The following is a 27,590-nucleotide window of genomic DNA, read 5'->3' on the forward strand; positions in this document are numbered from 1 at the left end:
TTTACAGGTTCCTGATGATCTGCCCTGTAGGTGAACTCCTTTGGGCACAAAATGACAGAAGCTCATCTTCTAAGATAATGAAAGATGTCTATAATCCTTCTCACTTGAAACAGGATCACGAAACATTAAGTACCTTAATACAGACCATTCCGGCGATGAGAAATATTGCTTACAGTAATGAAATATATTGCGAAGTCCGCTCTTAAGAAGCAGCATTTGTGCTTGTGATAAACATCATCATTGAACTTTGGTCAATCCGGGCCGGAGTCATGTGACTATGTAGAAATCATTTCATCTGGACCAAGGTATTATGCCTTCAAGTACTGCATGTGCATTTTTATTTTAAGTCCCCATTTGTGTTGGTAATAAACGTGGGCCACAAATCCCTCGCAGTGATCTAACATTAATGTTTTACCCCTATCAAATTGCGGTGTTGTTGGTGCAACACTGGGATTCGAACCCGATTCCTTGACACCACCGTAATTATAAGTACTATAAAGAGTGTTATTTTTTCATATTTGAAAACCCTTGAGAACAATATGTGTTTATGTTTTAAGAACAGTGATATCTAATCAACGAGGGCGGTGAGGTAGCCTCGTGATTAAGGCGTTTGCTCGTCACACCGAAGACCCGGGTTCGATTCCCCAGATGAGTATAATGTGTGAAGCCCATTTCTGGTGTCCCGCGCCTTGATGTTGCTGGAATATTGCTAAAAGCGGCGTAAAACTAAACTCACTCACTCACGCTAAGCAAGGAAATATTCCCCGGAACATCGAGGATGATACAAACTGTGTTTATGAATCACCAACTTCGTCCACATGATGTATGTAGGCTTTTTGTCACTTGATGTTCGTTTAAGTAAATAAACAATAATTCTTCGGGGAGGGGCTGGTCCTGCTGCAACATGAACCTATCGCCAGCCCGCTCCCAAAAACAAGTAACGGTAACTAGACCCATAATGGTGAGATTAACCCTCGGTAGGAACTATCGACGATGTGACATGAAAATGATGTACAGTCCTGAACAGCCACTTACGATCGGAGTGTTTATATTGTGTCTGTATTGTCAAGCCGAAAACCCGCAGAGTGCGGTATCGGATTTACCTGTTAATAGCTATGGCATCAAAGTGCCGTTCAAAGAGGGATTTCCTGGATTTGGCGGGATGATGTTACATCAGGATGATGAGGCTTGATCGCTAACTGTGAACATACCTGATGGTTATGGCCACGGTGACACATTATTGCTCCTAATGACGGTGGATCATTCTACTCTCTTATTATGGTTCTATTAAATTGGATTTCTGTTTTCAATGCTCGCGTAATTTTTCATGGTATATAATTACAATTAGAAGGAAAGTTTTTTCTCGAGCTAGTTTTTTAATCGTAGTTACGCGACTATAACCCACTGACTTGTAATAAAAACATATAAAGCGTGGCTCGTCACGCCGAAGACCCGGGTTCGATTCCCCACATGTGCACAATGTGTGAAGCCCGTTTCTGGTGTCCCCTGTCGTTATATTGCTGGAATTTTGCTAAATGTAGCGTAAAACCATACTCACTCCCTTGAGGTTGCGTTTTAAATAGTTTTGTCCAATAGACTGGAGCTAATGATGATCCGGCTGATAATTGGTCCTCAGCAACTCATGTTTGGCATCGTATGCAATTAGGGCAGATCGACGCTCATGAGCACTTATTGTCTTGTCCAGACTCGATTATTTACCGACCGCTGTCAGAAAAGTGAAAAATGTGCGGTGTTGAACATGCAAATCAACAAACAGACCATTACACTAATTCCTTCTATTCACAAAAGAGGGGCTGGAGAGAGATAGGGGTAGCGGTCGGTGGGGTAGCTTTGAGGTTAAACTGTTCACGCCGAAGTCGATTCCCCACATGGGTACAATGTGTGATGCCTATTTTGGGTGTCCCCGCCATGATATTGCTGGAATATTGCTACAAGTGGCGTAAAACCATACTCACTCACTCACGTTCACGAAGATTGCTACTTGGGACAATCGATACCAACATATTGTACATGAATGAAAAGCATGTACATGTGTAGGAGAAAGTCGAAATCCGTCGGTTAGTTTCGCTCGTGAGGCTCGTTCGAGGCCGTTAGGCCGAGGACGGGCTTCACGAGCGAAACTAATCGATGGATTGAGGACTTTCTCCAACTTAAAACGAAGTCACCATTGCATTCACGTGTGGAACTAATGTACAGTGACACTGGACACCAAAACACGTACTGATCTCAAACGTTTTAAAACATTCTGAAAAACGCACCCGTTATAAATACTCGTGCTGCACTAATCTACAGCTTGTGACGTATAAAAAGGAAAATCACAACGGAAACTACCTTCTCGTCACCACTGTCAGCGTAAACAATGGATTCTGATGATGATCTGTTTTTGACCCAAGACCGGTATAACATTACCCTTGGTGATTTTGCAATAAATGATGAATTTGAGACTTTAATCAATTTGGATAAATCAAACATCGATGAGATTACTTTGAAGGAATTTGAAAACGAAAATTCTGTTTTAGGAGAGGGTCAAAATTCATCTGACACTGAACTTTTCCTAGCCAGTCAAGAAATTGAAAACAAGTTGCAGTCTGACCCCATTAATTCAATCCCCCGTGCACAAGAACCTGATAAAGGAAGCAATGCTCTTGAAACGTTTCTGTTTCGAACTCCATTGTCGGGTAGTCAGTTACAGACACTAAGCAAGTCTGCATTTTCGACAAAACTGAAAACAAGAGTTTGTGGGCAGTGCGTCTGTTCAATTCTTGGTGTGAAGAAAGACAAAACGATTCCCCAACTCAAAAAACATGACCTTTTGACTTTGGCGAAAATGAATCCGATCTGAATCGAACTTTAATGATATTTATTACCGAGGTTCGAAAGCAGACTGGGACAGAATACCGCGGGAACTCTCTGTACGAGATTCTCACTTCTTTACAGTACTATATCCGGAGAAATGGTATCCCGTTAAACTTCTTTACTGAGCACCGTTACGAAGGCCTGAGAAACATACTAGATGCCAAAATGAAAGCATTGGTTAGACAGGGGATAGGAATCACAAAGCGACAGGCGAAAGTCATAACAGAGGAAGAAGAGGATATTTTGTGGGCGAGATCTCTTTAGGAAGCGATTCTCCGCAACAGCTCAGTGACACCCTAATCTATTTGATTGGCCTTAATTTTGCCCTCAGAGCAGGAGACGAGCATCGGTTTTTGCAGGTAGGCGAAACATCCCAACTTAAGGTAATGCAAAACGTGAATGAAGGGTCCAAGTTCCTAGTTTACACCGAGGACATGTCCAGGACCAACAGGGCGGCCTTAAACACCGGAAGTGCGAACGTAAAGTAGTGAAGGTGTCTCAGAACAACGAGCGGCCAGAGAGATGTTTGGTCTCGTCTATACGAAATGTACTTGAATCTAAGGTAAGATATCATGAATATGTCACTTACAGTTAATTTTAGCGATCTATTCATTTGCAATATATATGGATAACTGATATTGAACGTTTACATAAATATAATATAAAATAAATATTAAGACATGATTGCTTGGTAAATACATGCATGCAGCTTTGATATTTGCACTGCCCTTATGTGCAGCGGAATCAGTCGCGACCTTGATCTTATTTTTAAACAAATATTGTATACCCATTAGCAAACAATTTGTCTGCACTTTCAGGCCACGTAATGGTACTTTGCCGGGCGTTTTATCTACGACCACTTCGGTACGCTAAGACAGATGTCTGGTTTGCTGACGTCCCAATTGGCGTGCACACTCTCACCCAAACCATCAGCCGTCTTTGCAAGGCTGCAGGCTTCAGTGGTTTCTATACCAACCATTCGCTTAGAGCGACCACAGCAACTCGACTTTACGATGCCGGACTTGACGAACAGTTGATCTGCGAGCGAACTGGACACAAGTCATCAGCTATCCGTTGTTATAAGGTACGTGTTTGACACCTTTAAAAATACTAACTACGCCTCTACTGATGACGTCACGACGGAGTTCAAATTATCACGTGCGTACGTAGACTGCACAGTTGATTCGTAGCAAGGAGTCAAACTTGTATCACGATTAATTAACTTTATAGATGGTTTGTTAACCTTAATATTATATGAATCTTTTTTATTATGCTCTATAGGACTAGCGGGATCGGGTGGTCAGACTCGCTGGCTTGGTTGACACATGTCATCGGTTCCCAATTGCGCCGGTCGATGCTCATGCTGTTGATCACTGGATTGTCTGGTTCAGACTCGATTATTTACAGACTGCCGCCATATAGCTGGAATATTGCTGAGTGCGGCGTAAACTAAACTCACTCGCTCACTAAAGGAGTAGGGCATACTGTATTTATCAAAGTTGAAAGTTACACAAAAATGTTTTGAATTATGTTTAGAGAACCTCTGAACAACTGACGGCCAAAGTGGACAGTGTCGTACAAAGGAAGTCGAGGAAGGTGACGTCTCACACAGATACGACCAGTACGCCACCGGCTACAGGAACTGTTACCGTGACTACACCGTCCGAAGACCTCAAGGAAAGTACACGTGGATAAATCCATGGTCCTGCAAGACGGCACCTACCTGTCTGTGAACTTGTGAGCTCGAGTGAACAAGCGACTCGCAAATAAAAGTGAACACATCAAACTGCCAGATGTTAGTTTTGTTTGTTGTTTTATTTAATTTAATTTGTATATCAATACGACCCCTGTGCTGCGAAGCACATGCTTTTCCTCCAGATCTGACAGAGTCCATTAGTTCTGCACATGCGGGCAAAAATGTAGGTGAAACGAAATGTGTTCCATTGGATCTAATCGACTGTTATTGTAGAATATCCTACTAATCTAGTATTATAAAACTAATCGAGGTCTCAAATAGTTGCTAGTAGCTGCGCAACTTCGTTTTCACGATGTAATCAAATTGAAAGTACAGAGATCAAGAATGTTTCGAATTGTCGGTCAGGGATATACAATTATCTGTGTCATGGACAGATGGATTTCTATTCAAGTCAATATTGTCTTTAGAGGAAATCTGTTAAATCAGATGTTCAACAGCCATGCACAGTAATATTTACCCTACGGCCCAATTCCATCCTCAGTTATATGGGATTTCATTATCTAAAGACGCCAAACTGCTACACCTCATTACCATGGCTAATATATACTGTGTATGTCAATGGTATGGTTATGTCGTCACTATAGAAAGACCAAGTCATTTCCTTTGTTAGCAGGACCTGGTTGTATCAAACTTTAATAAAGCTTTAATCGTTAATTAAACTATGATTAGTTAATCACTGATTATCTTCAGTTGCATGAAATCCTTAATAAAGGAATCCCGTCATTAATCCATCATTAAGCTAATGAAGGTTTGGGGGTATCATTAACTCATCATTAGCTGTATCAACATGGCAGACGACATAATGTACCATCAACTTCGACGTCGGAGAAAAGAGAAACATTTTCGTGAACGGATTAATTAACCTCCACCCGGTGCCACAGGGACATATATAGAGAATACTACACGAGGTCTCATTACATACGAATTATACGAAACGAGTGTCCTCGAGGTCACGAGTTTCGTATAATTCGTATGTAATGAGACCGAGTGTGGTATTTTATTTATTACCCACGTCTTACATGCATTTAAATTGACAAAAATGTAATTTTCTGAATAAAATTGATATTTTATACTTATCCTGACTCATGCTTATTTGCTTGTCTTCTTCTTCTTTGCGAACATAGTGGAACACTTGTATCTCCCAATTGAAGTTCCCCTTCAATGTAAAATCACTTATTAGTACTCCCGAGTTATCTGTCCCCTCAAGCGCGGGAACGAGGGCGTTACCTCCTGCCATGTGCCTCACTCTCTCCTCATAACCTGAGCCCAACACTTGAATGTTCAGGGAAATCCAAAGTGTTAAGTGGGGTGGATGGGAGGGCTTACCCCATGAGTCAGGATAAGTATAAAATATCAATTTTATTCAGAAAATTACATATTTTTTCCTTATGCTGACTCATGCTTATTTGATTGTAGAATCCGACGGAAATGGAGGTGGGAATATATAATACTTTGGATTTTGATAATTAGTGATTTGAACCGTAATGATTGTAATAACCCTATGGGAACTTCATAAAGGCACTGAACTGATGAATTCCTGCTGCTAACTTATCAGCTGCCATATATGGGTTACTACAATATACTTATTATGATAAAAGTATACACAACATTAATACAATGCTTAAGACGAATAGACTTAAGCTTGTTAATATGATAGCATAAACGCATTAGAGTTTGTTCGCTAAAATACTTTTATGATATAAACATAGTACTGAGCTTAAGATATGAATAAACTTAAACTACATATATAATAGCAAAAAACTCTGTAGAGTTTGTTAGCTAATATACTTTTATGATAAAACCATAGTACTGAGCTTAAGGTATGATTAAACTTAAGCTAAATATATAATAGCAAAAACTCCATAGAGTTTATTAGCTAATATACTTTTATGAAGTAAACATAGTACTAAGCTTAAGATATGAATAAAACTTAAGCTATATATATAATAGCAAAAACTTCGTAGAGTTTGTTAGCTAATATATTTTTATGATATGAGTATAGTACTGTGCTTAAGATATAATTAACTTAAGGTACATATATAATAGCAAAACCTCCGTAGAGTTTGTTAGCTAATACATGTTATAATGTAACCATAACGCTTAAGATATGATGAAACTTAAGCTAAATATATAACAGCAAAAAACTCTTTAGAGTTTGTTAGCTAATATACTTTTATGATATAAACATAGTACTGAGCTTAAGATATGAATAAACTTAAGCTACATATATAATAGCAAAAACTCTGTAGAGTTTGTTAGCTAATACATATATAATGTAACCATAGTACTGAGCTTAAGATATGATTAACTTAAGCTTAATATATAATAACAAACTCCGTAGAGTTGTTAGCTTATATATTGTATGATATAATAACCATAGTACTGAGCTTAAGATAATAAAAGAACTTAAGCAAAATATATATAGCATGTAGCTATTTAGTACTGTTATAAGATAAGTAGAAATCTGTAAGATTGACTTATCTTCTCCGAGGAACTGTCAACTGTTGTGCGAGGACCAAGGGACCGAATTGGTGGATACCTGAGACGTTCTCGGTGGTGATATCTCTCAGATAGTGGTTGGCAAACACCATATCGGATCTCAAGAAATAACCCTCCATTATGGTATTTCAAGAGCACTTGCCGTGTAGAGCAAGTGTAGATGTTAGCGCTCTAATATCATGAGGATTAGAAGCTCTTGGAGGGTCGAGTCCTGCAGTCTTGTAGGCACGTAGTATGACAGTTCTGATCCAAATGGAGATAGTAGTACGTGAGACTTCAGTCTGCGTAGCTGTTGATAGAGGAAATAAATCTTTTGAATTTTTCCCTCCTCTGTTTGGATCGGTGGAGATATATTTTCAGTGCTCTTACTGGCCATCGTGATAGAATCATCGTATCATGGGGTCCAAGTATATCATCAAAGCGTGTTCATAAACCTCACTTGTGAGGTGTTGGAGCACTATATTCAGATCCCAAGCTGGAGCGTGAAACTTCCGTTTTAATCCTCCAATCGGAAAGCTCGTAGCAAGGTGAGTAACTGGGGTTAGGTTAACTTGACGCCCGTTCTCAGTTATGACAGAGCTTATTGCTGCAAGATAGGTGGACAAGTTGAGCCTTTTAAATTCTTAGTCTGACGTAGATAACATAAGTAGTCAGCCACTTGAGGATGAGTAGCATATCTAGCTGTAAATCCTTTCTTTGCAGCATAATTGACAAAACTGTGCCATTTGTCATCGTATAAGTTGCGAGTTGAGTTACGCAGGGCAAGCTTGACTGCTTTGCCACTCTGGCTGAATAACCTGTTATTCAGACACGCCTTGATACAATCCATACGTGAAGTTGGAATATTTCTGGCTTTCCGTGCGCTTGTTTGGTGTGCGGATGTATCAACAGATTCGAACACTCTGTAAGATGTAGTATTGGTTGTCCGATTCCTTGAATAAGAGTTGGAAACCACGTTCTCGCTGGTCAGTAGGCCGTGACCAAATTCAGATGGAGGCTCTGCGTTTGACTGATTTTGAGTAAGACTTGTGGGATTAACGCTGGTGGCGGAAAAGCGTACGCGTTGAGTCCTTCCCACGATATGCTTAGTGCGTCCGTTGCCATCCATTCTGTCGGCGATGGTGGGTGTGGCCGAGAGAGAGCGTCTGCTATTACATTCTTTACTCCTGGAATGTGATATGCTCTGACATGTATGTTGAGATTGTCGATTAACTCGAACAATTGAAAACATAGAGTCGATAGGTTCGGGGACCTGGTTGAGCTTAGTTTGTTCACATAAAAACGCCACTGTCGAATTGTCTGTGTGAATCATCAACTTGGCATTCTGTAGTAAGTTGCTCCAGTGCATTAAGGCCTTTATCACTGCTTGCGTCTCTAGCAGATTTATGTGTAATTTGCTCTCTTGATTGCTCCATAGTCCTGATGCCGTCCTGTTGGCAAGATGGGCTCCCCAACCTTGTAGTGACAACGCAAACATTCGATCTCTTGGTCCACCATAGTAGATGAGGTTTGATCTGATCCGGTAAATTGAACGGTAGAGATTCGTCTAGATGCAAATTGATGATGACTTGTAACGGATGTAATTGTAGTCTGCCTCTGTCTGTCATGTCTTGAGCTGAAGTGCGTAACCCCAACAGGCTCTGCCACTGTCGTAGTGGTAGCGGAGAGAGTAAGGCTTGGGGGATTGACTGTTGGATCTTGATCCATGGTCATCCGGTACAATTATATGATTCTGTGCCGTTACAATCAAAAAACCTAGAAATTGCAGATCTTGCGTAGGTTCTAGGTCCAACTTAAGCAGGTTTACTAACCATCCTAGTTGTGTTAGTAGCTTGATGATGAAATTCAACTGTAGTCTGAGACGCTGTGGATTTGGATCCACTTGTATCCCGTCGTCGAGGTAAATTCGCTGCGAAGTCCTTGACGATGTAGGTGCACAACTAGGGGTGAAGGTTCAGATTAGCTGGACTGTAAGGAGGCTTTGCTCGTTCACTGATATATTGTGGTCACTTGCAACCTATGTCTTGAACTGTGAACTATGATCGACCTCTGCGTAGGGCGTTGTCTATCCCGGTCCAATCAGAACAAGGCATTTTGATTCTGAAGAGTACCCGCGCTGTGATGTCACCGGTGTAGCAGGAAAAGGAACCTTGTATAATATAGTGCCGTCGTTGATGTAAGAACAATCGTCGGTCTTCACCGTAGCTTCCCGAAGTTACACGAGTGACCACGTGTTTCGAGGGTTAATGGTAAACGCGCGAATCTTCCGGCGCGAATTAATGCTGGGTAGGTTATTTTCCTGGCTGTTGTGAAAGTAACTTCAGTCTTGAAGATAATGCCGACTTCCTTATATAAAGGCTCAATAAACTTGCAAGTTGTCAGCTTGTAGACTGTATACATCAATGTAGCGTCATAATTGTAGAATTAATGCTGAACTTGTTGTACATATTTCTTCTCAGGAAATCGTTGACGATTATGTGTTTTACTCGCTGTATCAAGGCTGCTGCTCAATTCCGTTATGGAATTCTGCAGATCTGCGTAAAGGTCACGCATGTAGATAATCGTATCGTAGTCCGGGATTGCATACCTAGCAATCTATACGGAAATGTTGATTCCTGTGAAGATCTACGAAACGTCGTTGATGCCCTTGATGTAGGTAGTCGGCTTGAAGATCCTTAATTAGGCTCTTCATCTGTTGATAAAATAATACAGCCACGTTCTTTGTTGTAAATAGCCTGTGCAATTGTCTTCGCGTAGGCTTATAGGCGGCATGTGGCATACAGTTGATAGACAAGTCATGCGATGTCTTGAACAGACTGACGAGTGGCTTATATAGGGAGACCTTCATGGAGCTTTCTTGGCGAACGATGGTGGCTTCGTGAAGCTCTTGGTGAATCCCTCATAGATCTTCTGAATGAAGATGACTTGGAGCCACTTAACCTTCGTGAAGGCCTTCATGAAGGTCTTCATGAAGGTAGCGAGTCTGAGTCCGACTCATTAGATAGGAGCTTGCTTCACGAACGACCTCTGTGTTCTACAGGGTCTGAGCTCGGTGAAGCACTCCTCCTCCGTGAAGCCTTTTGCGAATGGTGAGGATCTAGGTCCTTCGTGTAGGTGGACTGGGACGTCCTTCGCAAAGGCTTCGCTACGGGCTGGGCTGCCCTTCGTGGAGGCGCGTTTGTGGGCTCCGGGGCCCTACGCGAAATCAAGGCGGCCTCTGGGGCCCTGTATGACTTATTATGGGTTGGGCTCTTGGGCCCGTGGCTCTGGGGCCTCTGTAAACCTGTCGGTCTTCCATCAATCTCATGATTTGGTTGACCAGGTCGTCTGGGACGGTCTGCGCTGGCATTGGGGGTGTCCTCTCTGCGATAGTGACGAGACCCTCAGTTATAATCTCAGGCGTCAGCGTAGGCATCTTTGGTTGTGTGTTGATCTGCGCTGAAGTGACGGTAGCTGATACTGGTCGCTTCTTATGACGTACATCTGGAATGATAATCGGAATGTCATCATCATATAAACATAATTCTGAAACAAGTAGAAGATCAGAAGCAAAGTGTTTAGTAGCCTTCGTGGATTTCCCTTTTGACGAAGCTGTAGACCTGGGGGGGTTCGGAGCGTACGTTGAGACGACATGGAAGCTCTTCTAGTCTTAGACTGTGATGAAGGAACGTCCTGGGAAGCAGGTCGCTTCTTGGGTATAGCGGACTGCGTCCCACGCTTCTCCCCCGAAGGTAACTCAGGCGGAACACCAGACGGTAGAGGGTCGTCCGCCAACAGTTGACAGGGTATATCTGACTCTGATCTATCAGCCATGACTGAAGATTGTTTCCGAGATCTATCTTCTGCACGTCTCAAGACATAATATTAATATTTATCAAAGGCAGAATTAGACAATTTAATACATAAATTGCAGCGTGAAACAATAGAGCTTGGCGTTGTACAACTAGGGCATATTAAATGCGGATCAGCAGCAGAGAAACGTAATTTAAATGTAAATATCAATGCATGTTGAATAAGGATACTAGTTACACCTCTATAGATGAATATAAGAGGTAACAAATTAATATAAATAAAGGATATAGTGTGTAGGGAGACACAGGCGCTCTCACGTCCTGCTCACTGGGCGAAGAAGGAGAGAGAGTGAGGCACATGGCAGGAGGTGGCGCCCTCGTTCCCGCGCTTGAGGTGACAGATAACTCGGGAGTACTAATTAGTGATTTTACATTGAAGGGAACTTCAATTGGGAGATACAAGTGTTCCACTATGTTCGCAAAGAAGAAGAAGGCAAGCAAAAAAGCATGAGTCAGGATAAGGAAAAATTAGCGTATTTTTGTTATGTTTTTGGTTTCAAACCGAAACCGGTTTCATAAAGAGGTTGGGGAAGAGTTTTGTACTGTAGTACAATATTTGCATCTCACACTAATGACGTCACTGCCTTGGTAACCGACGTCACGATGCTTGTCAGTTGTCATCGCCTCGTACAGCCTCCTACAGTAAACTACTCGGTTGCACCTCGTTTCTTGGTTTCCAGTTGCCTCATTCGGCTGACATCACTGGTGGAAACATTGCGTTTATGTTTTTCGACAGATATAATGTCTCAGTTCGACTCACAATTAAACAGCGACACGGCAACGTTCGCAATGTTTACATTCCCACAATGCATTTAAGTTGTAGAATGAATGAATTCACGTGTTTGTTATGAATGAAAAAATAGTTACGTGAGAATGTGACCTAATTGAGAGGTCATCGGTTATCCAATCAAATCGTTAGAATTTCAGGTCAAGTCGTTACGACACAGGTCAACGCGATACGACACTCGTGTGACGTACGAGATTAGTATGCAACTACCCACACGTTGACCACGTGGGTAATAAATGTCCTTCCTCTTTAACCCTCACTTTTAAGTTCAATAAAATTCTAAATATATCACATATCTATATACAAATATACTTCACAGTTTTGAATTCTGCGGGAAATTCCCTGTTTCTTGATACCATCCACTATTAAATCAGACAAAACTAAAGTGCTTAAAATAACCTTTCAAAATAGACTTCGTCGTGTCGCCATTTTTGACACAATATGTAATCGCGATTCACAGAGTTATTTGAAATGTGAAAATTTGACAATTACTGGGAATATAGAATTTCAAAATTAGCATAGTAATGATCACTGATATCAGTTTTTCATAAAATCACTACTGATAATTCCGAAACGTTGCCGATGAACCTAGAATCGGTTGGGATGTTTTCGAAAATACACTTACACAAACGCCGAAGTGCGTTTTCCGCCATATTGGATACTGTTTACAAAATCACGTTTCGCGAAGGCCGGTATTGAGACACCAATTACATCATGTATATTTCATATTCAGCTGCGAGAAATACACCACTGAATTCCCTATACATTTTGGAATCAAATTGCAAATGGTCTTTGTCACCAATACCAACTGTCTAGATGAAATGAAACGAAAGATATTGGGGTGAAAACGAACATTGTACTCCAAAGATTGCACTTGTTTGAAATGTAAACAAAGAAACAAAGAAAAAATCCGATTTTACACTGCGTAGCATTTTCTGGAAATTGTCCGACACCCTGCCGTCGATTCTTTGCTTGCGATGGATCAATATCTTTAGAATATGCATGGAAAGAGTATCGTGCCAAGAAATAGGAAATTAAAAAGAGATACAATGCAATGATTTGATCATTCATAAGAATTTATCAAGATTTCCGTGCAGCGTGACGCCATGACTGATGCAAAATAACGCAGAACGACAACGGTAATTATCAGCATTTCTGGCTTCTTCTCTTATTTATCCAATGAAAACTATAAAAACATATAACAATACACAGAGAGTCAGAATAATTCTGATTACTTACATCACATATTTATGTACAAATGATCCCTGAATCAAGGGAAGAGTCCTCGCCTAATCGTGTGTACCCTTGTCAGAGAAGTCGCCATTTCAATCGGTCAGCGGTAGTGATGTCATACGTCAACCTTGTTGCACATGTTAGGCAATTTCTTTGGGGTGAAAGGTCGGTTGAACAAGAGTAAACAATCGCCCTATCCTTCCGATTACACTGTCAGTGTCAGTATTATGATGTGTATTTTGCGTATAGTTCAGATACTTTTTCATGAAACTGACTTCAGCATCTACATTTAGCTTTGTTCAATATCATATCATACGTGGATATAGGGTATACATTCTATATTCTTTGAAAGTTTTTGATTGTTTGAATAATATTTACATAAGAAATTGACACATTAAGTGTAGTAGACCATATTCTGTCTGAAAACACTTTTTATTTGCATTTTGAAACATGTTGTTCCATTTTGTATTGATTTCTTTGGACGTTCTATTGCTTACCCCAATCCTATTGAGCTCAGACATTATTTTGTCCCATATCTGCTTCTTTTTGTCATTAGTAATGGAGTTAGTCAGTTTGCTGTTTAACACACTGATATGATCTTCAACTAGGCCTGTATTTCACAACTTTCAAAGTGTTTACTGCGATTTCTGACGCCAGCCATTATGCAGACTATAGATGAGTGTTTACCTGCAATGCATCATGGATAATAATTAGGGGATTCCCCTATGTTAATCATGGTTTAATGACGGGACCTTTGTTAGAGGCATACTTAGTTAATGGGTGTTTAAATAAGGGTTTATACAACCGTATTTAAATACTTCATTAACTAATCAAACATTAAGAATTTAATCCATGATTAGTGTTTAATTGATGATTACATAATTACGCGTTGATACAACTGGGTCCAGATCATTAATCTACATTACAATGACGTTACTATCTGTTATTTTCGGCGTAATGAATGGGATATTGTGTTACGTGGGGGCGTTCTTGGTTAGCAAGCAAAAGTACAAAAAATGTCTGTCTTTACGTTGTAAATCCAATTGGATTAAATACAAACTCATCGACAGTACAAGTGTCGGTATTATCTCTCCAGGTCATCCCGTCATCCCGTCATTCCTCTTGCTCTTCCTCCCTCACTTAACTCATAGAGAAGGGTTTCCTGGCTCATTGCGCTGCTGTCATGGGCTCCATCGCAACGGTGTTCAACCAGTAGGCCTGTGGGCTATGTGACAATCATTTCATCTGGACCAAGGTATTATGCCTTTAGGTACTGCATGTGCATTTTTATTTTCAGTCCACATTTGTGTTGGTAATAAACGTTGGCCACAAATCCCTGGCACTCATCTAACATGAATGTTTTACCCCTATCAAACTGTGGTGTTGTTGGTTTGAAAACCCTTGAGAGCAATCTGTGTTTATGTTCTAAGAACAATGAAATCTAATCCAGGGCTCAAGATAATATTTCAACATCAGGAGTACATACTCCTTATTTTTTTCAATACAGGAGTACTGGAAAACCTCGTGAGTACAGAATGGAATTTACTGGAGTTTCAGTAGTATTGTGTTTCGTTTCACATATGTACCACAACATTGTCACTATTGTATAAACAGGTCAATAAACAATAAAACAATAATTACATTTAGTGATTGACACTAAATGCGGTTATCAAAACCATTCTCTTGCATCCTTCGCATTTGCTTCTGAGTTCTCGTGTTTACTTCCGCTTTCTGTTATCTGCCGCCATAGTTACGTCACTTAGTTACCAGTGACGTCATGTATTAAACGCGTGCCGATTACGTCACTTGTTGAATGTCATTCGCGCCGATCTTATCGTGCCATCAACACCATTCGGTAAAATCGATCTGTTCTTCATTTCGTCATGCCCGGGAAAAGGAAGGCAGCTATCAACCACCGGCTCGTGAGGACGGGGAAGGGCCCAAAGCAGCCAAAGAAGACGCCGGCTGTCGCATTACAGGCGGTAACATTTCTGAGAATGATGAGTCCTGCAATAATTATATTAATCCATCGCGCCCATCTGCATCGGTTGAAATTTCCGATTTCACATCCCCGGCGCCAAGAACAAGTCCCAGTATTTCGGGACAGTTCGAAGCAATTCTAAAATTGCTTTCAAACCAAGGTAATCTTCAGAACCCGGTTGTCTCCCTCCCCGTCGTGTCTGACATTTCAGTTCCCTCTTCCGCCCCATCGCCATTAACGTATGACGCTCAGGAAATTGGTGCTCACGTGAAACAGGCCACCCGTGACAAAATCTACAACGGTGAGTACGTTGATCTTTCAACCTTACTTCCTAATGTGAATTCGGGTATCGATAACCAAGCGAAAATGGAACTGATCGCTGATAGAGACGGTAGTGTCTCTCTCGTCACCCGCCAGCAATCGCAGGGTAAGCCAATCACTCTTGGTGCATGGACATCGGCATTTCATATTTTTATGTCGATTTACATGACAAAACTTTTTTCACCTAGTGTGTTACAGGGAATGTTGTCATACTCTGAATCCATACGCAATGCTGCCTGGCGCTTCGGCGGAGATGGATGGAGGGTGTATGATCAACAATTCCGTCACAGAATGGCAAGGGATCCCACTCGTCAGTGGGGACGTGTCGACGGTGAGCTCTGGTTGCAGCACATGCTGACACCCCAACAGATCAAGCCACGTACCAATACTGGGGTAAGTGTCTCAAAAAATAATCATCGCGAATTACCATTTAATATTTGTTGGGACTTCAACAAGGGGAACTGTCAACGTCAATCCTGTAAATACCCACACAAGTGCGGAAACTGTGGAGAGTCTAGTCACAACATCCAGAGCTGTTTTCGTCCCCATGCGTCCGTCGGAGCGTCAGCTGCCACCGGTGCACTGCATATACACCCCAGCAGTATAGACGAAATGTCTCGAGCACCAACTCCGGTCAGCGTAAGTAACATGTTGGAGTCTCTTCACTCGTATTCACTGGTTAACCCTTCGGATGCACACTCATTGCATTATGGATTTCTGTACGGTTTTAAGCTTAAGTTTCAGGGTACCCGCGTCTTCAGAATGTCAAAAAATCTGTCATCAGCGACAGATGCTGTGGGTGTGGAGGTTGTTGTTGAAAAGCTGAACAAAGAGGTCACCCTAGGTAGTATGGCCGGTCCTTTTGATGATCCACCGCTTCCTGCATTACAAGTAGAAAATAGACGGTGGGTCGGTCAGTAAGCTCTCTGATAATTTTCGTTTGATTCACCATTTATCATATCCGCAGGGTGACTCTATTAATGATAACATTAACCAACAAGACTGTTCTGTTTCATATTCACGCTTTGACGAAGCTGTGGAGATGGTACAACAGTTGGGAGCGGGCGCCCTCCTTGCAAAGTTTGACATCAAATCAGCGTTCCGCATCATACCAGTCCATCCCCATGACTTCGAGTTGCTCTGCATTCAGTTTAACGGCAAGTACTATTTTGATAAATGTTTACCATTCGGATGCTCTATTTCATGCGCAATTTTCGAAAGATTCAGCACGTTTTTGCAATGGTGCATTCTCCGCAGTCTCCCAAATAAGCAGTTAATGCATTACCTGGATGACTTCCTCACAGGGGGCGTTGCCGGTACCAGTGACTGTGATTATAATTTACAATCTTGTATGCATGTACTGAATCACTTCAATGTCCCAGTGGCACCTGAGAAAACTGTTCAACCTACAACAAAAATTACTTTCCTGGGCCTTGAGCTAGACCTAGTTGCCGGGCATGTTCGAATCCCACAAGACAAAATTGTTGAGACGACCCCGCAGATCAGAGGGTGGCTGAGTGCTGACCGTAGGAAGGTAACCAAACGCGAACTCCAGTCTCTTGTGGGTAAACTTAATTTCATATGTCGTGCCATTCCCATGGGACGGGCATTTTGTCGACGTCTCATCGATGAGATGTGCAAGTTAAAGTCTCCATTTCACAGATGTCGGCTCACAAAGGGCATCAAGGATGACTTGGTATTGTGGTTACAATTTCTAGAACATTTTAATGGCATATCAGTTTTTCAGAGTCCTGCGTGGACGTCAAACACAGTCATTCAGCTCTTTACTGACGCAGCCGGCGGTGCAGGTTTTGGTGCTTACAATCAAGGCAAATGGACATGTGGGCATTGGCCACAGCAATGGGTACGGGAGGGCGTGACGAGGGATATGACGCTGTTGGAATTGTTCCCTATTGTATTGTCTGTCCAAATTTGGGGCGAGTCGTTGGCCAACAGACGAATTCTGTTTAATTGCGACAATCAAGCGGTCGTTCACATCATCAATAAGCAGTCTTGTCGCGTCCCTTGTACTATGTCTCTTGTGAGCCGCTTCGTTCTATATTGCTTGCAGTACAATATCACATTCAAAGCTGTATACATTAGTACCCATGACTATGTTATAGCTGACTCTCTGTCGAGATTTCAGTGGGACCAGTTCCGCAAATGTGCGCCAGCAGCGGACCGGACACCAACACCCCTACCGGACGGGATCTGGGACCTGTAGATCGGGAGGTCCAGCGACTGCTACACAAGTCCATGTCGTCGAACACCTGGTCGACATACCACACGAGCTTGCAGACGTTCCACACCTTCAGACGAGCCCATGAGCTGTCACCACTTTGGCCGGCCCCGATGGATCAGGTTGTGCATTTAATTTCGTATCTGTCGGTTAACTATTACTCCAGCAGTACAGCTAAAACATACATCTCTGCACTATCATCCTTTCATAAGTTAAATGGGTGGCAGGATTGCACCGATCACTTCTTGGTTTCTAAGTTACTTGCTGGCATGTCATGTGACCAGTCTCGACGTGACACACGTAAACTAATAACTGTTGATTTGTTAAAGTTAATAATCCGTAATCTTCCAGCGGTGTGGAGCAACGTATATGAGCAATGTCTTTTCAAAGCTGTTTTCTGTGCCGCATTCTTTGGATTTTTCAGGGTGGGGGAGCTCGTACAGACCTCGGTTGATCAGCCAAGCATTGCCACCAATGACGTGAAGCTGGACAAATCTGCCGGGCGAGTACAATTTACTTTGAGACGCAAATGGACATGTGGGCGTTGGCCACAGCAATGGGTACGGGAGGGCGTGACGAGGGATATGACGCTGTTGGAATTGTTCCCTATTGTATTGTCTGTCCAAATTTGGGGCGAGTCGTTGGCCAACAGACGAATTCTGTTTAATTGCGACAATCAAGCGGTCGTTCACATCATCAATAAGCAGTCTTGTCGCGTCCCTTGTACTATGTCTCTTGTGAGACGCTTCGTTCTATATTGCTTGCAGTACAATATCACATTCAAAGCTGTATACATTAGTACCCATGACTATGTTATAGCTGACTCTCTGTCGAGATTTCAGTGGGACCAGTTCCGCAAATGTGCGCCAGCAGCGGACCGGACACCAACACCCCTACCGGACGGGATCTGGGACCTGTAGATCGGGAGGTCCAGCGACTGCTACACAAGTCCATGTCGTCGAACACCTGGTCGACATACCACACGAGCTTGCAGACGTTCCACACCTTCAGACGAGCCCATGAGCTGTCACCACTTTGGCCGGCCCCGATGGATCAGGTTGTGCATTTAATTTCGTATCTGTCGGTTAACTATTACTCCAGCAGTACAGCTAAAACATACATCTCTGCACTATCATCCTTTCATAAGTTAAATGGGTGGCAGGATTGCACCGATCACTTCTTGGTTTCTAAGTTACTTGCTGGCATGTCATGTGACCAGTCGCGACGTGACACACGTAAACTAATAACTGTTGATTTGTTAAAGTTAATAATCCGTAATCTTCCAGCGGTGTGGAGCAACGTATATGAGCAATGTCTTTTCAAAGCTGTTTTCTGTGCCGCATTCTTTGGATTTTTCAGGGTGGGGGAGCTCGTACAGACCTCGGTTGATCAGCCAAGCATTGCCACCAATGACGTGAAGCTGGACAAATCTGCCGGGCGAGTACAATTTACTTTGAGACGCTCCAAGACTGATAGGCTGAACAAAGGCGTGCTTGTTGCCATTTCCTCCATCCCCTCCAACCCCTTGTGTCCCGTGACAGCTGTCCATTCTTACCTTAACATTCGCCCAAGTGGTCCACAGCAAGCCTTTATCCTCTTTGACCACTCCCCTCTCAAAAGATATCAGTTCCAGGCCGTGCTTAAAAAAGCATTAGCGCACAGCGATGTAGACACCTCAGCGTTTTCTTCCCATTCTTTTAGGATTGGGGCTGCAACTACGGCTGCAGCAAACGGCGTTAGCCCACACATAATTAAAAAATATGGTAGATGGGGGTCCGATGCATATGAATCCTACATTCGTTTGCCAGTAATCATTTAGCACAATCTAACAGATATATTTCCTATCACTTGTCTCACTCTTTTCAGTGTGGCTGATTGGGACATCCTATATGGCCAGAGCTCAACGTTCGTCTGGGGCGCTTCGACGTGGTACGTGGTTCGTTCGAGGGGGGATGAGATGGAGGGAACTGGTCCCAATCATCGAGAGGGAATGCGTCGTTCGACCCCATCCCGCGGTGCTCGTAATCCTCCTCGGATCTAATGATATGGTACAGACCAAGACCAGCCTGCTGTACCTCGACATCTTGAAGTCGCTGCTGCGGGTGCAGCTACTGCTGCCCAACACGAGGAACATGCTACCCCGTCGCCACTGGAGCGGTACCGCCTCGTTTTCGGCCATCGAGGGGGCCCGCAAGACCCTCAACAGGCGGGTTGGGAACCGCGTGAGGGAGCTGGGGGGAGTGCAAATAAGGCATGACATTGAAAGTGCTGACAGTTCCATGTTTTCATGGGACGGCGTCCACCTTTCCCCGCGTGGGCTGCAAGTTTTTGTCGAAAACATTAATTGTGCTGTGCTGGCTGCTGGGAAATCCCCTTAAACACAGGTACCTTGTTAAGGCAAGCTATGGTGGGAAACAACCGGGTGAGTTAATGGTCATTTGTGTGGCTCGGCACGTGCGTGCTTTGGCGGGATTCTTGGAGGCTTAAACATATTATAACAATGTTCTAAATTTAGGGGTCCTACTTTTCTGTTGGATCTTATTTTCCCTCCACTTATCAGTGGTGGGGCTATTTTGACATATAAATAAATTCCTGCTTCTCAGCGGACGTATGTCTTTACCTATCATTTTGCTGCTGCTGCAACTTCGTTTGCCAATGCTATATCCTGCTGCTGCAACTTCGTTTGCCAATGCTATATCCTGCTGCTGCAACTTCGTTTGCCAATGCTATATCCTGCTGCTGCCACTTCGTTTGCAAATGCTATATCCTGCTGCTGCCACTTCGTTTGCAAATGCTATATCCTGCTGCTGCAACTTCGTTTGCAAATGCTATATCCTGCTGCTTGTGTCTACTCCGTAGTCGCACGTTTTAACTCCTCTTCCATAGTTATTAAGTTAGGACCCCTCCAAGAACCGCCACGCTCATGACCATTAACCCACAACAATTTTTATTATTTGTGTATGCGCGACATCAACGCACATTGGGTTGACGCCGCCGGTCCAACAGAGAATGTGTTTTGATAATTGCATCAACACTGCGGCGTTGAACTGAGACTCCTTGTATTTTTTTCTGAAATGCTGAGATTTCCGTCTACATTTCATGTGCAGACCATACCTTTCCATCCCTTCCCAAAATATTCTACAAAATCGCCGAAAACTGCCAAAATAGATGGCTTCCCAGCTTGGAACATCATATTTATATAGGGCTGCCGTGGTCGAATGTGCGTGTAGGTGTGTTGGAAACAGCGGCCGCATCAACACTACGGCGTTGAACTGAGACTCCTTGTATTTGTTTCTGAAATGCTCAGATTTCCGTCTACATTTCATGTGCAGACCATACCTTTCCATCCCTTCCCAAAATATTCTAAAAAATCGCCGAAAACTGCCAAAATAGATGGCTTCCCAGCTTGGAACATCAATGTGCGTGTAGGTGTGTTGGAAACAGCGGCCGCATCAACACTACGGCGTTGAACTAAGACTCCTTGTATTTTGTTCTGAAATGCTGAGATTTCCGTCTACATTTCATGTGCAGACCATACCTTTCCATCCATTCATAAAATATTCTAAAAAATCGCCGAAAACGCACATTGATGGCTTCCCAGCTTGAAATGCGTGTAGGTGTGTTGAGATTTCCGACTCTGAGATTTCCGTTCATTTGTGCAGACCATACCTTTCCATCCATTCATAAAATATTCTAAAAAATCGCCGAAAACGCACATTGATGTTCCAAGCTGTGGGGGCCATCTATTTTGTCAGTTTTCGGCGATTGTTTAGAATATTTTGGGAAGGGAAGGAAAGGTATGGTCTGCACATGAAAAGGTAGACGGACATCTCAGCATTTCCGGAAAAAATACAAGAAGTCTCAGTTCAACGGCGTAGTGTTGATGCGGCCGCTGTTTCCAACACACCTACACGCACACCTGTCAACGTCGTCAGAGACGATTACAGGCCTTTCGATTTTATTGCATTTCGTTCTGAATTTGGAGAAGTTCCATCGCTCTCTAGGGTTTGAGATTTAATCGCATAGAGGTGGGATACCGAGAAAAGTGAAGGACGGAGAGTGATCACTTCCCCAACTGTCATCATGAACCTGCCATTGGCAATCATGGGTTAGGTTTTTGGTGGCAATAGCAATAGCGGGCTGTGGGCGCTGAAGTCGCCAAGGATTAGGCCTGAATGCCCGACCAAGTCGCTGAGTGTGTTTGGCTCCTCGATGTTGGTGGGATCGGCAGTCCTGTGATAGACGTTTGCAATGCGATCTCTTTGCTATTTGCCATGCTGACCGAGATGACCTGGGTTTCAAGGCTTCCCACCTCTGCTTTGACCTCAGTGGATGTACAATTGTCGACGACAAAAGTGACCAGTCCACCCGTCATTCGCCCCGCTCTGTCTTTGCGGTATTGTGTGGAGCCAGGTAACCGAAAGTTTGCTCTCTTCCCCAGCTTCGCTTCTTGAATTAGTATAATGTGGGGGTTCAGTACCTGTTGTCTGACTAGGGCTATGAGTTCTTCGCCATGCGACTTCAGACCATTGGCATTCCATTGCAATATATGTAAGCACATGATGACAGTTGTGTCCTTATTCAACATTGCCAGTGTTGTTTGCCACCTTCTTTGGACCCTTTTTGCCTTTTTCCTCTCTTGCCTTTACGCCTCTTTGGCTTGGCACCCTTGCCTGTAGGGTTGCCTGCGCTGGTTGCCTCAGCGTTTTTTTCCGCCCGTGTGTCAGCATTGATCTTGCCCTTGGTCGCCGCCTGTTTATCGCCCTTAACAGTTTGTGCCCTCTGTTTAAGGCCAAGAGTCTCCGTGTTTAGACTCTGTTTTTTTTGCTGCCTGCTCCTGCAGAAGTTGGATAGGGACGAGTGTCCCTTAACTTTTCAGTTTGTGCAATAGAGTGAACAGTTGCCCTTGTAGCTTTTGGCTGGCCTAGAGCATGTTCGGCATTTTGACTCCCTGAACCAGTTTGCCTTAACATGCCCGTAATTTAAACAGTTGACACACTGTTTTGGTCGCCTGAGGAAGTGTCGCTACTACTTCGCCTGCCACTTTGATGATCTCTGGGACTGTCGTTCCCAATATTGTGAGTATTACTACTCTGGTATTCCTGCCTTGGCTTTTAATCCTATACATGTCAGTTATGGTAGGATCGTGTTGCTGCTGGGTTGTGAGCCTTTCGTCACCGATACCCTTATCAAGATGCACCGCGCATCTTGTGTGTGAGACCCAGTCTGGCGCTTTCCAAACTATAACCTGGTCAAGGACTTTTGTGGGGAGCTTGGCGCAATGATTTATGTTGTCACCTCTGACTACATATCCCCCATTTGCTTTGTGAATTTTTGTCACAGAGATTGACTTGGCTAGTTCCTCCCGTAAAGCTTGGGCCGAGACCCTGCTGGAGAGGGTGAGGTTGTAGTCTGTACAGTAGACTAGCCTCTCCCACCCCTGCTGCTTTGTTTGGAGGGCAGCCTTAGCCGTAGCTTTGGCTTGTTTAGCTTTGTCATTGGACTTCTTAATGTTCCTGGTCCAAAGCTCTTGAACTAGTATCGGTCTGACTGGCTGATTTCAGTGTAACCGGTGTTCCCCTTGGGCAGAGCCATTGCAGCTTCTGAGTAGGAGCTGTTTTGGCTTTCTGCTGTTGCGAGTTTGTGATTTTTGGGATTCGTGGTTTCCGGACTGAAATACTGTTTGGTGCTACCGGGACCGCTCTCAGGCACTTTCATTTCTGAGCTTACCCTGCTCGGCTGGGCATTCCCCTTACGATATTTTGAGGGCTAGGCCCTACCTCTTCGGACTCAGAGTCCATTTCTATGTTTATAGATATTGGGGTCGTCAGTCCCATATCTGTGCCAACCCTACCAACCCAAGACACGGCTACCTCCTTGCTAACAGTGAGGCCCCGAGAGTTGGGCAGACTCTCGGGCTCAGTCTCCCTGCTGACCGAGTCCTGGCTAGGGGGCGGCATGTCCCCATTGATGCCAGTTGCCTTTTTCTGGCTTTACTTTCTCTGTTTTTTTCCAACCCCCGGATGGGTTGGATTAGATGTAGTCACGGCTACATTCCTTGTTTTGTGGGGAATAGACACGGCTATTCCATTTTTCAAGCACTGGGGACCAGGCACGGCTGTTCCCCTTACTTTCTCAATGCATGGGGCAGTCACGGCTGCTCCCTTTCCTCTCTCTAGCTGGGGTGTAGACACGGCTACACCCCTGCTTTCCCCTGGCCTTTCCCCCTTGCTTTCCGTGAGGAGTGGGCACGGCTACTCCCCCCTTCACTCCCTGGTCGGTGGTTGCGGCAACCACCTTTCTCCCTCCTTGGGGGGTGGTCACGGCCACTCCCCTGCTCTCTCTCCGGGGAGTGGACATGGCCGCTCCCCCCTTCACTCCCTGGTTGGTGATCGCGGCAACCACCTTTCTCTCTCCTTGGGGGGTGGTCACGGCCACTTCCCTGCTCTCTCTTTCACCATGGGGAGTGGACACGGCCACTCCCCTGCTCTCTCTCTTCGGGGAGCGGACACGGCCGTCCCCCTACTTCACATTCCTGCTTTCTGTGTACCTCGGCGGTAACAGAGGTGTTCCCAGTTTTACTCGCCATGAGTAGGCTGAGAACAGTTCCTCGCGAGTAGAACCCACAGTGAACTGGCTAGTCTGTCTCACAGTCCCTGAACCACATTATCTTCCCTATTGCCAAGCCCTCTCTGCAGTGCTAAAGCCCTAAATAAAGCAAGTCTAGATTCCCTCAGGTTCAGGTCTGAATCTCTGGTCTCCCTAGGGTTCCTTTTCAATATAAATGGGCTTGTTTGTTACCATCAAAATTATATATATTAAGAGACAAAGTCTTAGTCTATGAACTGGCCTTCCTTGTCTTGAGTCTTTCTTGGCTGCTTTCCTCTAAGCTCCTTCTCCTTTCGCAGCCAGACTGCAGATGACCGTATACCAGGTTCGCGGGCCTCTGAGAAGACAACCAAGCATTACATTTGCTGTTTTTTACGCTTTATAGACATAAGTACATAGTCGTACGTGTATTTCTTTGGCAAGTGGGTATCTATGACCATTTTCTAATCGCACACATCAGTTTTAGGGTGTTTGGCTCTAAGAATAGTCAGTTAGGACAAGAAATCAAATCATTATCATGCCTCGGCAGAGTGCTCAGACAACCCAATTCGCTAACACAGACAGGGTAGAACCGGATAAGAGCTAACATAAAGACAGCCAATCAGGGCAGCTGATGAGAGAGAGGGTCGTCGCTATTTTACACCTACAATGACAGTCACTTTGAGTAATACGCAAGACGCAACGAGGGTGTACAAGTCGATAAATTCAGTCCCACACCGGGCTCCCATGTGCCGTGTGCCGGGAGTCACTGTGAAGAGCCAGTCACCGAGAACCTGAGGAGGGTTGGGTTACCTAGACTGGCATCAAGTCTCCGTCATTGTATTCTCAGGCTGCGGCTGGAGGTAACTCGACCCGCCCATATCTCACCAGCTGTCAAGCGCCGACTTCTTGCGTGAAATGAAAAAACTTTTGCAATGTTCTTCACTTCGTTAAACATGTATCATGTGTTTTTAAGAATTATTGGTTAAATATATCGTTTTATCAGCAAAACGGGAAATGTTTTATTTGTTTAAGGTTGATAACACGTACATGACCACATTTTATGTAATCTGAGAAGCTTCACATCCTTCACATCATTTCTATTCAGTCCAGAATGCACGGTTTCCAGGCACAATAGCCTGGAAATCTCTGTGCTGTTTATACATGGGGACACTCCCAACAAAACTTCGGTCATACTGTGTGGTCTAATCAAGCAGGAACATTTGCCGAAATAATTAAACAATGTCATTATTACTTATTCCTTTTTAACTTACATATTAGACCCATTATGCCCTTTTTCACAAATGCACCCTGGTCACGGCTTTAACTATGTATCGTGTAGTAACGTAGAGCAACCTGCTATATGTACTATATACATTACAGAATACAGAGCGCATCAACGCCAATTTGGGTGATGTGTTACAGTATGTTTGATCGTAAGTGAACTATTGCATGACGTCGTGTACACTGGAAAGTGTATCATGATTAACGCAGTATGCATCGTGCGTAACGAATGTCCATGTCATGTTTTCATCACTCTATTTTGGAAAGATTCGGCCACCGTGAAATTGCTGGAATATTGCTTGTAGCGGCGTAAAACTAAATTCACTCACTTCGATTCCTGCATGACATTGGGTCAGTACTTCGTATGGAACCCATTCAAGTATTGCTCCGCCGCCGTGATACGGCCACAGAAGTACTTAAAGCTACAAAACCATACAAACGCATACAGTGCACACAGAACACAACTATGAGGTACAGTATAACAAACGAAACCATTTATTTCATAACACAAAGAAACATTTATGCATACATTAATGTAAGTGTATGATACATATCATAAATACAAAGTATATTTGGGAGTACTTGCACACTTGGAGTGAAAGTATAATAATGCACAAGACATGATCCTCTGCATGATCCTTATAACTACAGGGATAAGACAATAATAACAAGATAAGAACAAACCAGGGGTAGACTATGAGTTGTCTTCATACACTTCACAAAAGCTTTTGAAATTAACTTATACGTGTTCTAAACAATGTGCTATTATTATATGTTTTGTTACTCATCATATATATATATGATACATGATATATCTTGTTTATGTAGTTTTTAGAATATTGTCACTGTTTCTGTATGGAACGTTTGCACAATAAATATTTTATCTCTTATCCCTGTACCTGTTAAAATGTTGAATCTGATTTATGTATTCGTCTGTAACAGCAAGCGTACATCTAGACTAAGGCTTAGTCTCTGAATATATACTCAGCGTCATTAATGAAGGGTCAAGCTTTTGGTGACACTATTTCTTAAAAGTTGTTTTTGTTTGAAATATATACAATGGACGTGTTATTGGTAACATGACTTCTTAAAAGTTGTAAACTCTTCGTATTTCTTTGAAATATATATAACTGAATGCTTTACAAACTGTCTTAACAGTATGTTAAAACACATCAGGCCGTTGAAATGTCATTATAACATTCTTTAACGTCCGCTACATTCTGTTACACATGGCACAATCTTTATTCAAATTGTCAATATGGAAATCCACCTGCTACTTAATGTCAATGATGTGCACGTGCAACTCGCTCTATCCATGGAAAGTGGAGGTCAGTACACATGCATAAATGCTTTTCACTGTTGAGGTTCTTGAGAGGGATATAGAAGTTGGTATTCAAGTATAAGACAAAATGTTAGGGATGTCAACTTCTTCTGTATTGTATACACAACGTTTCTGGGCTATTCCTTGCCCCTTCGTCAGGTGAATGCTAAATAAGAGATATACCGGAAATATATACTAGTAATGTACATGAAGCCAGAGTGATTTTAAGCATGTATATACAGTACAACCAGAAATTATTGAGAATTTTAAGATTGTAATTTTTTATATTTTTTTCACTCATTACTCACGGATTAAATGGGAATATTAGCAGAACATAACTGCAGATTCAAAGACAGGTAAACAGTTAGTATTTTGTCAAGTCACCATGGGCAGCAATGCAGGCTTCAATGCGGCGGGGCATACTACTGATCAAAGAAGTTAGAAAGTCGTGGTCCATGCTGTCCCAATATCGGACCACCTCTTCTTTCATTTCAGCAATATTTGTCAGATTTTGCTTTTTGACACTTTCCTTCATAAGTCCCAAAACATTTTCTATTGGATTAAGGTCAGGGATATAGCTTGGCCAATCTAATAATGTCATATTGTGGGTCCGAAACCAGGCCTGTGGATGCTTTTGAACAATGTTTTGGGTCGTTGTCCTGCTGGAAAATCCAAACATTTCCATAGAACACGTGAGCAAATGGAAGTAAATGTCCCTCGAGAATATCTGTGTACCGCTCACTGTTCATATTCCCTTCAAATACACAGAGGGGCGTTGTCCCTAACACAGATATGCCACCCTACACGTTAAATTTCGGACTGTACTTTGGGCGCTGATACAAAGTTTTTTTCA

The 27,590-nt window shown here is 43.1% G+C and overlaps 1 long non-coding RNA gene across 1 annotated transcript; it reads right to left on the reverse strand.

Moving 5' to 3' along the window:
- Positions 1-690: 690 nt before the first annotated feature.
- Positions 691-25,869, reverse strand: LOC124262174. Its single transcript, XR_006894513.1, has 3 exons — positions 25,776-25,869; positions 14,805-14,808; positions 691-739 (listed from the first exon to the last, which is right to left on the reverse strand). It is a non-coding gene; the product is annotated as an uncharacterized LOC124262174 (long non-coding RNA).
- Positions 25,870-27,590: the final 1,721 nt, after the last annotated feature.

The sequence above is a fragment of the Haliotis rubra genome, unplaced genomic scaffold (genome assembly GCF_003918875.1).
Source record: "Haliotis rubra isolate DU_JTF1 unplaced genomic scaffold, ASM391887v1 Scf825, whole genome shotgun sequence".
In the NCBI taxonomy this organism is placed as follows: Eukaryota; Metazoa; Mollusca; class Gastropoda; order Lepetellida; family Haliotidae; genus Haliotis; species Haliotis rubra.